Raw genomic sequence first — 11,859 nt, forward strand, 5'->3', positions numbered from 1 at the left:
TGTGTTGTTAAAATAACATGTACTGTTCAAAAACAACAACAAAAAGCACTGCAGGAGTGTCAGGTGGAAAGTAAAGAATTCTTGGTTTTTACCCTGTTGCCTTTTGAATAGCAGGGAAAATATCTAATTATTCAGTAAGTAGCTAGAAATGAAGTCCCGGAGCTCAGGTGCATAGTAAGGCTGTAAATGCAAATTTGCAAGCTTTCAGTATAGAGGTGATATTTGCAAAGTAGAAATGATTAATTTCTAAAGGAGCTTGCATTTCTACTGTAAAGGCTCATTATTTATTCCTTCAGGTTAAATCATGCCTCAGAAGAGTGATATACACATGAAAGTCTTGTTTGAACTTTGTTCCTTGGTTTGAAACAAGCCATGAAACTCAAGGATGCTTGTGAAATGCAAAAAACATTTTATTTATTCATAAGCATTAAAAATCAAGGTCAAATCCCTTATTTAAACAAATAATTAGCTGTGGATATAATAGTTTAAAGGAGCTAATTAGTAGACTTTAAAATTGTCTTTTCCTGCTGCAGACTTTAGCTTTTATACAGCCTTGACTTCACTGGCAAAAAAAGGTATTAAATACCCTTTGGTTTTGCCAGTCTGAAAACGAGGCTACTCTCTGAAGTAGCATGGATCAAGGTCCGAGGTTTCACTGTCTTTGCTCCTCCTCTGAGGATAGGCAAGTCTCTAAAGGAAAATTCCTTCTATGCAGCTCCAGGCTTTGCTCTATCACAATGTTGCTGGTAATGCCAATAAACATCTCAGTTGAGACAAGGCATTTTGCCTCTTAGGGAACAGATGTGTTGCTGTTTGCATAGCTTCCAGGGGTTCTGCCAACTAGTGGGCCTTATTATGGAAAATAACACTAGAAGCTCTTTAAAACACTCTTGCTGGGAGGCAGGCTTAGTGCTGCTGCTCCTGGTACAACAGCTTTTTCTCTGTGTGGTTATATTGGGAATCATAATTATCCTGGAAACGTAATAGAATCTGTTTAACCGAGCTGTGTTCAAACAGAATTAGGGGAGAGTTTTAGATCTAATTGAGATTTCTATAGACAATTTTCAGGTATTGAAAATGAATCAGTACAAACTAAATATATCACTGCACTCATCATTATAATAATGGGGAATACATAAAGAAAATGTTATGGTATGATGCGTTTTAAAATGATTATGGAGAAATATTATTATATTTTTCATAGAAGATTAATGTGGCAGGATAACATTTTTAGTGAACATAAGCTCAACTTTTATATTTTTATAGTTATTTAACATTTATTAGGGAATTATGCTTTTTTTGTTTTTAGTAAATTACTACCCAAAAACACCAGAAACCAAATATAGTTTATGTGAAATTCCTGGGGACTTTAGGAGACACACAGGAAATCAGAGATCACCAGGACTGAATCCTTGACATTGATATAATGCCTCTGGCAAATAAATCCAAAGCATAAACAAAGGTTTATCTTGAACATGTGGCAACAGGTTCTGTTTTATTGGCTGAACAGTGAGACTCTGCAGTTCTCAATGATAGCATTGTGAATAATCTTACCTTTTGTTTTCCTAATTAATTTTCATTGTGCTACTCAGTAGCTAATTAATCTGAATAAAAGATAAGCTGCCCATGATTAATTTTAACTTTGACTGGCTGACTGACAAGGCTGGAGTTACTAGTCAGCATCTCACGTGTTAGATAGAGCCAGAGTGACTCCGAATTCTGCACACTGTCCAGAACCTCTTATTCTCCTTGAGAAATGTCTTATCCTATGGCCAGAATGATGACTCTGTCCTAGTGGCTCACTCATTTTTCAGACTTTTAAAAATGATGTTCTTTGTGCCCATTTGGGATGCACATTAAAAGATTATTCAATGATTAATAGTGAAAGGGCTAGAAAGGGTACATAAGAACATAGTGAGAGGCCTGTTTTTCATTATTCTTGGCTTACAACACATTCTACCAAATTAACTACATTTTATGGTCTGGATTTATTCATTGATAAAAAATTCATGGGAAAACACTGTTTGAACTTTTAATCAATACACAATTTGTTAGTACTACTAGTAATACCACTTCTACTACTGTGCACCAAGAATATAACGTCAACCTTCTGCCCTTGAAATCCCCCTGGTAATCACTGGGAGAAAGCCAGTGGGTCTGTACTTAATTAGAGCCCTGTGTGCATTACACTGCCCTCTCTCAGCCCTCACCCCCATGAAAGAGCTAATCTGTGGACAGAGCTGCTTGCTATTTCTGGTTCAGTTAGCATTCTCCCAATGCAGTCATGACTAACACAGCAATAGAAGGAGCACTGAAAACAACAGCTTCCTCCTGGAATTTTCAGTTAACGACTGTGAGGACAACTCCAGACATGATTATCTGACTGATGAAATGTAATGAGGAAAAGGGAAGAGTGAGAGAGAAAGGTAAATCAAAATTATTTGGAAAAATTTAAAGAATGGGAAAAACAAACAAACAAAAAATACCCAGATGCTTTAGAGAAAGTACTGAAAAAAGGAAAACACTCTCCCCTTCCAGAAGATAGATAGATATAGATATAGATATATTTTCTTTCCTTTCTGCTATCTAATTTGAAAACCAGAGCCAGAAAAAAGAAGTTCACTCGAGTGTTTCTAGACATAAAGAATTAAATAAGAACTGTCTTTATAAAAGGAAAACTCTTTTAGAGGCCTTCATTTTGGATGAAAAAGACCTGTGCTTAGCTTCCAACTCCAATTCTTGATATTAAGCATAGTTTTTTGAAATGCTTTTGAGATATTTTATTAGGTCCTAAGATAAACTACGTACTATGCAAAGATATTTGGTTTCAGAGTCTGTTTTCTAAAATCAAATTTCCACAGTGCTCTGCCCATGTTCCAGGTTCATTTCCACCAATAGATTGCAGTTTGCGAAATGTTAACTAGCAGGTTATGACTGTCAAACTATCAATTCCCACAAGCTAAGATAAGGTTTGTACAATATATGCGACAGGGATTATGTTAGGCATGTATATCTCAAAATAGCACCCTATTGCCTATGGTTGTAGTTCCGTTTCTCACCCAGAAACTTAAAACATTAGAAAATATAGAAATTTAGGGTAATAATCCTATCTAATAAAAGACAAAAAGGGTAATTAGCCGTACCTCCTCTACGCTTCCCATTGGCTAATCAGGGTGATATGCAAATTAACTGCCAAGAAAGATGGCGGTTAATTTGCATAGGTAGGCACAATGATGGGGGGGGCGAAAGGGGAAGGATGGAAGAAGCCGCCTGCCGATGATGGCAATCAGAAACCCAGGTGGCAGCCAAGAGCCGGAGAACGGGTCTGCCTTTGTGATGGAGAAACCAGGCTGCCTTTGCCAGCTTCTGTGATTGGAGAACCAGGCCACCTTTGCCGGCCCTGGGCCAGTAATCAGAGAAGCCGGGTGGGGCAGGGAAGAGGCGGATGTTGCTGCTTTTGGCTTCTAAGTACTCCAGCCATCTCTCCAAACATGTACGCCTCTTCCCTGCCCCGCCTGGCTTCTCAGATCACCAGCGATAGGAGAAGACCCAGAGGTGGGGCCAGAGGCTGGGCTGCATTGCTACCTGGGGACTCGATCTGGTCCCCAAGGGGCAATGCAACCAGGCCCCAGAAGGAGACCCAGGGGCCTCCCAAGGGGAGAGTCTCCGTGGTCAGACTGCGCGTGTCGGGACAGAAATAAAGAGGGAGGTGACTCAGACGCTTGTCCACAGCGTTAGACCAGCAAGCAGGGCCTTTCAGCCGGGACTCGGAGTGGGGATGGGGTGAGGGAGGCAGCAGGAAATAGAGAACTACAACTCCCAGGAGGCTTAGCGGCCGGGGCCTGGGTGCCTGGCCGTGAAGTCGAATGGGGCCTGTCCTTTGGGAAGCCACTTTAACCTAGAGGTTTGCAAGGTTGGAAGTTCTGCACCAGGAGCCAGGGAGAAATGGAGCTGGAGCAGAGAGAGGGGGCCATGGCAGCCGTGGGCTTTGAGGAGTTCTCAGCACCTCCCTGCTCAGAGCTGGTGCTGCCTCCGCTGCTCGGTGGTCACATCCTGGAGCGTGAGCTTGAGACCGAAGTGGAGTTCATGTCTGGGGGTCTGGGCAGCTCCAGCCTCCCGGAGCGAGATGAAGAGGAGGAGGCGGCCCGAGGCTGGCGGGGCACCAACGGGAACTCAATCGCAGGAAGTACCAGGCGCTGGGTCGGCGCTGCAGGGAGATCGAGCAGGCGAAGGAGCGGGTCCTGAACAGGCTCCATCAGATACAGAGGATAACGCGGAGACTCCCGCAGGAGCGGAGGTTCCTCATGAGGGTGCTGGACTCCTACGGTGACAACTACCGGGCCAGCCAGTTCACCATCTTACTGGAGGGCGAGGGCAGCCAGGGCACAGACGCCCCATCCCAGGCAACGCTGAGAACGAGCCTCCAGAGAAAGAGGGTCTGTCCCCGCCCAGGAGGACGCCAGCGCCCACAGAAGCCAGCAGCCTGGCCCCTGGCAAGGGGCCCAGCAGGTGGAAGAGGCGGCGAGCGCCGCAGGAAGGGCGCTGGGCGGGAGTCCTGCTGACTCTGGAGCTGGCACCCGTGCAGATAAAGGTGGAGGAAGACTTTGGCTTCAAAGCAGTCGAGTCTCTGGACTCAAGTTGGGTTTCTCGGGGGCCAGACAACCTACTGCCCTACCCCACCCTAGACAGCTCCCCCTTTGACTGACCCCCCAATTAAAGGACCCCATGCTCTCCTTGGCAAAAAAAAAAAAAAAAAAAAAAAAAAAAAAAACTTATAGGGGCATGCTTATAGGATCAAATAGTATAAATATAGATGTAAAAGGACAATAAAAAGAGAACCTGACTATGATGATCACCTGAACGCTGCCTCTGTGTCATTCCTTCTTCGCCGACTCCATCCACACCTTTGGGAACCCCTGGACCTGCTGGGGCAGGACCCCAACATTCCTCTTCTTATAAGGACTTCAGTGAGATGGGCTAAGAGTCCCACTGGAACTGACTCCATTTAATGTAATCCCCTCTTTAAAGATCTTCTCTCCATATACAGGTACATGCTGAGGTTCTGGGGATTAGGGTTTTAACATACATTTTGTTGATTACCCAAATCAGCCCTTAACAACCAGCATGTTTCAGAAAGTAGCTTCCTACAGGGTTATTTACCAAACATTCAGAAGTATTTTTAAAAGAGCTAAGCCCCTCGCCCTCCGCGCAAGCCCCTCCAGGGAAAGAGCGAAGATCTGGGTTCAGGGCGCCAGCAGCCAGGGGAAGGGGCCCCGGATTGCGAGAGGGCACAGGCCGGGCTGAGGGACCCACCTGAGTGCACAAATTTTTGTGCACCGGGCCTCTAGTGTTATGTATTATCAACAATTCACCATTAAATTGGATTGTGGCACAGGATAGCCAGTTAATGTTCATGTGTTTGATAGAGTGCATTTATTATCTTAATAAATTTGTCATAATTCAGCCCTCAGGTTTTCATATTTAGAATACTGATTGCTTCGGCATAATGAGCACAGACTGTTTTAAGGGTTAGCCTCACATTCACTGAAGCCACAGAGACTGATGTTTAAAATCAGTTGTCAATGTCTTATTTTACAATGAGAACTCAAAATATCACACAGACCATAATACTTTTATCAGCATGACCACATCTTTCTCTGAGAGCAGACCCTATAAGAAAGCAAAGTATATTTAGAAATGTGCTTGGTGTGCACAGTGTTAAACCACAGGCCTTAAATATAGGTCTTAATTGTGGTTTTAAGAAAACATCCACTGTTGAAGAACATACTCTCTCTGGAATAAGAAAAAAAATCTAAAAGGGCAGCTCATTGCCCTCTTTTGTAAAGAACCGCCAAGTTGGGGGACCCGAACACTTCTATGTGTCACCATGCTGGGCCCCATGCTCCAGGAGAACACAAGCTCCTTTGTTTGAGACCTTGACCTTTGTAACTAACTCTTCTTCTGGCTGTTGATTCATATTCCTTAACATCCTCTGTAATAAATCCGTAATCTCATAAGAAAAAAAAAAATACTTGGGTGGGGACTAGCAATATTTTTCCAACTGTCTCTTTATGCCTTGCTTCCAAGACTGATAACCTTTTTCTGAATAACTTATTTGCTTGATATGTTAATGTGTGTAATCAAGTTGTAGTTTGTCCTAAAGTTTTGGAAGCCATTTTTTATTTTTAAGATGACTTTGCTGATCTTTTCTCTAATAAATTATATTGAATTAACTTATAGGTCATAGGACAGTGTTAATTCCTTTATCTTCAAGTTCTAAGATGTATCTTTATGGTAAGTCAATAACTCCAAAATGAAAGTAATTAGTACCAATAAATATAAAAATTCATGTACCTACTGCCTTTTTATAAACATTGCCCTTGAAAAATAGTTTTTGTGTCTCAGAAATCAGAATAATTTTGTTAGTTATTTTCTCTCCAGTGCCAAATTCAATATCTGCTATGGTCAGCACTATGAATTGAAATTTGTCAAATAAATTAATGTTCTTATTAATTTTATGAGGTGAGTACTGAAAGCAACAACTTTTTTATCTCCCTCATTATTAATTCAAAGGTATAAGTATACTCAAATAGGTTAAAAAAAAATCACATTCCTACATAAATGTAACCAAATGTGAACCTCATACTAGGTTTTGTCATGTGTCATATTTGCTTGAAAGTATTTGACATCCTGTCACTAAGAAGGAAAATTATCCTTAATAACAAATGACAGAATCAGTGACAAATTTGATATTGGTACTGATATTAATTCACTTCTTTGAAATTATTCTCTGAATTAGTTAAATTCCTAATTTGTTTAAGTTTATTACACTTATTGTATTTGGCCCACCCAGATTTAAGCTTTTTGAATATAGTAACAATGACTTTATTTTAATTTGGGGGGGGATACCATGCTTCTAAATGCAGTACTGGGGATGCAGGGTATTTATTGCCAGTAATAGCTCTTTTTATAACTGAGTCTTTTATAGGTTTTTTTTTTTTGGGGGGGGGGGCCAATATAAGTCCTTTGTGATTATAAAGTGTTTGGATGACCTACATCAGCACCCTATTTAAGGGAAACCACATTTTCCCTCATTCTTCTCTGTTTTGAATTTGATGTGATTTAAGTCTATTCAATTAACTTCACAGTACTTCAAACCTTGCCAAATTATTTAGAGCATTTAAATGTATGTAAATGTATGTTGAACTTTGGATTCTGGATGCGTTTGGATAAAGTTTTCACATTTTCTTTGTCTTCTCTGCCACTCTTCCTCCCATCTGATATAAAATGGATGAATAAAGGAAAAATAAAGATGTGGAAAATGTCTAATCCACAAAGGCAAGGGCGGAAGGCTAATTGTTGCAGATGGGTAAAACATATCTTATCCTCTTCTATCAAGGAGTAAATGTTCCATTGCTTTCAAATTGCAAATTTATTTAATATTTAGAACTTAGAATTAAACTTTATTCAATTCTTAGCTAATTAATTAGTTTTTTGGGTTTTTTTTTTGGGGGGTAGTGTTCAATAAAAAAGAATAAATAAACTGGATCAATATTCAATGACAGGTCTGGCTGTTAATTAATTGATCATCTTCGCAAACATTAACATTTTCTCTTGTTTAGAAACAATTTCTTCATGAAACCTGGTTCTCTCTCTCTCTCTCTCTCTCTCTCTCTATATATATATATATGTCATATATATATGTCATGTTTTAGTTAATTATTTTTAATTACATGAGAAATATACTACCTTACTTTGAAACAAGTGCCAATTTTGAAATCAAGGCTCTTCATAGGCAGTTATTTTATCTTGATAATCAAGTTTTGCTACCGATTAAAAATAGTTTTGAAAAACATATGTTACAACCATGTGTAGGATTTATATACCTGTCTTTCTTGCAATCCCTGACATCTATAATCTAGGCATTATTATAATTCCCTGTGGAGAGGTTCTTGAAAATTCTAGTTTTTTTGCATTAAAGTATTGGAATGTGTGTGTTGTCTTACTGCTTTTTCTTGATAATACATTGGACCTAATTTTATATCAATTTATTGATGCTTTAAATAATGTACTGATCTTTTCTTTTGAATAGTTTAATAAAATGAAACCACTAAGGACTACATGTTAAAAACCAAAGTCAGAACTTAAGTAGAAAGAAAAGATGTAGGATGTGAATGAAGGCATACTTGTATCTCTAAGTAGAGTTTTTGCTCTCTAAGGTAAATAAATAAAACAATCCAGTTGCTATAAAAATACATAATCAACAATACATCTTTAGAATTACATTGCGTATGTTAGTTTTAAGTGATGGATTTAAAAATAAGTGATCTTTTTAGTGTTATAACCAATGTGGCCCACTAAAAGTATCCTGACCACCACTGGTATTCATTGGAAACAATTACATATGGCCCACTACTGGAAGCCGGTCCATCCTTGCTGCTTGACACAGTCGCTGCAGGATAGAAACATCTGCACAGCGTATGTTTCAAGGGACCTGGCGTATATAGCATACTGTTCTTAATATGTTTGCTCCCCTTAGTGCTGTGTGTTTTAACCAAGGTCACCTCTCCGAGAAAGGTTGTTTCCCCAGGTAGGGATTTTTCCCTGAAGTTAGGGAGGGGATGAAACTCCTTAACTAAGTGCCAGACGGGTAGTTAATCACTTTAACTACAAACAATCATGCTTAAGCTACATAATCTTTACTCCCTGGAATGGAGATAAGAAACGCCCTAACCTTTGTAATAGAAATTGACAGGATTAAAATCAACTGGTATAAATACGGATGTAACAAGACAATAAACAGCAGAACCTCTCTGGAGATCCAGACCAGAACTTGGCTGGAGATCCTGGCTGGAGATCCTGGCTAGGCTGCTGATCAACTGAACACTGTCTCCGTGTCCTTCCTTCTTCGCCAACTCCGTCCACACCTTTGGGAACCCCTGGACCTGCTGGGGTTGGACCCCGGCAGCCCACCTATTTGATTTTTAATACTAATCTCTATTTATAGAAATCAAGTATTTCTTTTTTTTTTCTGTGTCTATGAGTTGTTGCTTTTCTTTTGCTTAACCCCTTTATCTTTATTACTTAGCCCCCCAGTGCCCCTCCCTCCTGACATCTGTCATTCCATTTTCTGTATCTATGAGTCTGATTCTATTTTTTTTTTTAATTCTGTTCATTAAATTCCACATATAAATGAAATCATATGGTATTTATTTTTCTCTGACTGGCTTATTTCACTTATCATAATCCTCTCCAGGTCCAAACATACTGTCATAAAAGATAAGATATCCTTCTTTTTACAGCTGAGAGCAATGAGTTTTGTGTTTAAGTGCTGAGGAACAAATTGGGCTAGGATTAGAATTGGGAAAGGGTGAGTACATCCTATATAATAAAAGCCTAATATGCTAAGTATCCGGTCGTCTGGTCATCTGTTCAACCAATCAAAGTGTAATATGCTAATGATATGCTAAGGCTGCTCAACCGCTCGCTATGACGTGCACTTACCACCAGGGGGTAGACACGCCGATCAGTAGGTTAGTTTGCTGCTGGGGTCCGGCCAATCAGGACTGGGTGAGATGGCCAGACACCCCCTGGAACCCTCCCACGGACCCTCCCTGACTGGCCAACATCCTGTGTCGCTCTCCGGCCCCAATCGTGAACCAGTGGGGTCCCTCGGCCTGGCCTGCACCCTCTTGCAATCTGGGACCCTTCAGGGGATGTCAGAGAGCCAGTTTTGGCCTAATCCTGCAGGCCAGGCTGAGGGACCCCACTCCACCAGGCCTCTAGTTTAATCATGAAATGACAAAAGTAAATATCTCTACCTAGCTATATCTATTTACTTATCCATCTACACACACACATTATATAGAGAGGTAGGCAAAAGTAGGTTTATAGGTTTGAGTATACAAAACACAGTTTATTCTTGCATTATTAATTAATTATTATAAGCACTAGTGGCCCAGTCCATGAAATTCATGCACATTTAAAGGGAATTAATTATAGGAAATATTTTAATATTGCTATTTGCCCTTTCTCTATAAGAGAAGTGTCAGAGATGAAAGAAAATTAATAAAATGTATATGAAAGTCTCCCTCCTGTCAGAATCTGGGGTGTGCTGCGAGACCCAGAGTCAATTCCCCACCCACTCATGTGTGCCTCGAAATCATGCGAGACCCAGACCCAGCTGGCCCCACCCCATCAAGCCCCACAGGGTGGGGAACACATCCTCAGGGCCCTGGTCAAGCCCTGCCAGGCAGGGGGCACAGCCTCAGGTCCCCCATCAGGCCCTGCTGGGCGGGGGGCATGGCCTCAGGTCCCTCAGCCCTGCCTCAGGTCCCCTGGCAGCCCAGGTGCCAGCGTGGGGGGTGTGGCCTCAAGTCCCCCAGCCCGGCCTCAGGTCCCCTGGCCCTGGTTCGAGGGTATGACAACCATTTGCATATTATCTCTTTATTGTATAGGATACTTTTCTACTTTATTAATTACTGTAAAACCTATTTTCCCCACACCTGTATATGTATATTGCTTTTACTGTAGCATATTTTTGAGATTTAGGCAAAATAAATGAGGTCACCCAAACTGAGCTTAAATGGTAACTCAAATTAGAAAATTTCATTTCTTATAGTCAAGGGAAATGAAGTTAATAATGAGGTTAGGTTTCCCTAACATTTAGCTCATAAATTATAATCAGAAAAATATTTGAGTGTCTAAATTCTACATAGATTTCTTAGGATAGGACTTCTGGCAACTGATATTTCTCTGAAGGCAGAAATTCATGTGTATTACTTGTTACTCTATTTATCTGCATTTATTGTTTTCTGTGATGATTATATGTGCAGTGTGATTAAATGAACCTATGATAACCTTCTTTTCCCACTACTTTTCTTTTTTTGTGGATGGAGGGTGATCTATTTTCTATCAATAGTGGTTTTAATGTTTTCTCACAAACCAAACTGATTTGTCTAAAAATCTAGAATCCAGAGGAAATCCTATGACCCATTTAGATCAGAGAGTCATTTGCAATGAGAAAAGATACAAACAGATGATTTGTCCATTAGTTTGTTAACTGGAATGGTTACAGATGACTCCTCAGACAAACATAGTCATGTCTGAGATGAGTTAAATCTTCTGATTTAAGCAAAGAAATTTGTGAAAATCCTTAGAGGTGAATATTTTAATAGAAACATGTAGATCATTATATATATATACATATATATATATGTGTGTGTGTGTGTGTGTGTGTGTGTATGTGTGTTTCACATTAATATTAATGCTCATGATGAAAACTTTCCAATTCAATAAATTATGATTAAAGAATACGGTTTGTCTCAGGAGCATAATTCCCTATTAATCAGTTCACATAAAGGAATATTCAAGAAGAATGTTTAATAACCTCATCTAAAATTGACCAATTTTAGAAGAATGCACTTAAAGGAAGTAAAAATTAATAATCAACATATGGATAATAAATAATATTTTAATGATGTTCTGATGTGTGCATGATTGGTGGTGATTTTGGTCTTGGTTACCTTCCTTCCTTCCTTTCTACCCTCCCTTCTTCCTTCCTTCTTTCTTTCCTTCCTTTCTCTCTTTCCTTCCCTTCTTCCCCTCCTCCTCCTCTTCCTTGTATTTATTTGCCAGGTCTTTTTATATAAGACTACAAGTAGAAAAGGGATATTTAGGGAACTACATAAATATATGTTTCATTTTATCATGAGATTTCTTCTAAACTCCTTACTATATAAAATTTCACTTTGTATTAAATGAGACACAAACACCAGAAAAATAATGGTCCTATGCATTAAACTTTAAATCATAAAAATTCTAGAAGAAAACATAAAGGTAAAGCTTCTTGACATCAGT

The 11,859-nt window shown here is 39.8% G+C and overlaps 1 pseudogene across 1 annotated transcript; it reads left to right on the forward strand.

Annotated features, from left to right (window-relative positions):
- Positions 1 to 3,945: 3,945 nt before the first annotated feature.
- LOC308515202 (TCF3 fusion partner-like) lies at positions 3,946 to 4,705 on the forward strand (annotated as a pseudogene). The gene has a single exon. The product of its transcript is annotated as a TCF3 fusion partner-like (transcript).
- Positions 4,706 to 11,859: the final 7,154 nt, after the last annotated feature.

This window comes from Myotis nattereri (genome assembly GCF_964212035.1).
Source record: "Myotis nattereri genome assembly, chromosome: 3".
NCBI lineage: Eukaryota > Metazoa > Chordata > Mammalia > Chiroptera > Vespertilionidae > Myotis > Myotis nattereri.